Here is a 1,869-nt window from a genome sequence, read left to right on the forward strand (position 1 = left end):
GGGGGGTCAGAGGTGGGGGGTGGGCTGAGCCTGACCTCTGACTTTACACGTGATGAACAGAATCCATACACAAAGGAGCACCGACAGTACGAGCATCAAGCAGCAGGACGGCAGTGACAGTTCCTGACATGACGTGGACAGAGAAGGAATTTAACCAAAGACAAAAGAAGGGGGGTCAGAGGTGGGGGGTGGGCTGAGCCTGACCTCTGACTTTACACGTGATGAACAGAATCCATACACAAAGGAGCACCGACAGTACGAGCATCAAGCAGCAGGACGGCAGTGACAGTTCCTGACATGACGTGGACAGAGAAGGAATTTAACCAAAGACAAAAGAATCATTATTAAGACATTAAAGGTAACGCCATCAAACCTCTCTCTGTTGTAGAGTCAAATCTGACAGATTATCTTTTTGTTAAATCTGTAATATTTATTTCATGTAGTGGTTCTCGACCTTCTTTGGTCCGTGATCCCATGTTGACATCACAAATGTCTTCTTTTCTAGAATTAGTTTTGGCTCACGTCTGTTACACTGTGTTACAGTTACAGGGCAGATCAGTACAAAGTGACAAAGTGATGTTTTATTTTTCAGCACCTGCTCAGATGTTCTTATTGAACGCTACCTTTTATTTGAATGAATATATTTGGGCCAAAGGCACAGACACGGCCGTCTGTAGTGACCATGGTTGGATGAACAGATTCAACAGAGTTCAGTCCTCACACAGACTAAATAACCACTCACCAGACGCCCGCTGGTTAAACACGATCATTACTGTCACCCTCTCCACCAACAATTCTCTCCAAAGACAGTCATTTTCCTGCTCACTGCGTTTATTCTGTTGAACTTTGAGCCAATCCAACGAGGCTCTGTGGTTTGTTTGGTTTGGTGGGTGACGACAGGAGTTTCCTCTGAGTCTGAGCTCTAAAGCTGGGCACTGAAGCACAGCATTTATCACTTTGGTGCTGAAGTGACTGCTCAGCTGAGGCATATGTGTGGACGCACGCACGCACACACACGCACGCACACACACACACACGGGCGTGGGAGAATGCCTTTGTTTGACACTGTGTTGGTGGGAACGCAGAAGTAGGGACAGTGGACGGTCGTGTTACAAGACAGTAAATATATGAAGGAACAGTGGAGCGTTAGAAGAACAGTCCATTCACATGGTGTGTTTACATAACCAGAGAGAGGGGGGGGGAGAGAGAGAGAAAAAGATAGAGAGAGACAGAGAGAGGGAGAGAGAAAAGACAGAGAGAGGGAGAGAGAGGACAATAGAGAGAGACAGAGAGAGGGAGAGAGAAAAAGATAGAGAGAGACAGAGAGAGGAAGAGAGAGAGACATTGCTCATTGGTTTTGTTAATAAAGGAAGTTGTGTGATCGAGGCCCGGAGAAAGGACAATTCTAATTTCTACTTACAGCCAACGATGGTCAAAGGTCGGTCCCGGAGGAGTGTCCCTCTTACAGCTGATGACATCACTTACTGGAGGTCGCCGTAAAGAGCACATGCTGCTGAAAGAGAGAGAGTGAAATTAAACAAAGACGACTGAAGTTAAAGTGGCTTTGAGGAGCGATCAATACTAATGACTTTTTCTCCCCCGGCTCAAACTCTCCGTCGCTGCTGACTCTGTTCACACATTCAGCTTCTTTTCCTTTCATCCTCAGAAAACCTCTTGTATCTGAAACCAGTGGTGCATATGGTATGTACCAGTGGAAACCCACAGGTGCCCATGGTTAAAAAGAATTTGATGGCTCCAAATGTCTCTGCCATCTGTTGTCCCTAATATCAGTGGATGACCAATAAATAGAAATAGAAATATAAATATATACCTGCAGTATATACAGTATATCTGCATGAGAGCAGGAAA

General features: G+C 45.5%; 1 protein-coding gene across 5 annotated transcripts in view; it reads right to left on the reverse strand.

Moving 5' to 3' along the window:
• The window catches only part of unc13c (unc-13 homolog C (C. elegans)), a 100,176-nt gene that overhangs the window by 92,024 nt on the left and 6,283 nt on the right, over window positions 1-1,869 (reverse strand). For 4 of the 5 annotated variants that reach the window (XM_025055423.1, XM_025055425.1, XM_025055426.1 and 1 more), the window contains exon 2: window positions 1,421-1,513. The gene's annotated coding sequence lies outside the window, so the exon portion shown is untranslated. The remainder of the gene's footprint in view (window positions 1-1,420; window positions 1,514-1,869) is intronic. The other variant, XM_025055424.1, reaches the window with a different exon arrangement.

Source organism: Cynoglossus semilaevis, chromosome 5 (genome assembly GCF_000523025.1).
Source record: "Cynoglossus semilaevis isolate Cse_v1.0 chromosome 5, Cse_v1.0, whole genome shotgun sequence".
In the NCBI taxonomy this organism is placed as follows: domain Eukaryota; kingdom Metazoa; phylum Chordata; class Actinopteri; order Pleuronectiformes; family Cynoglossidae; genus Cynoglossus; species Cynoglossus semilaevis.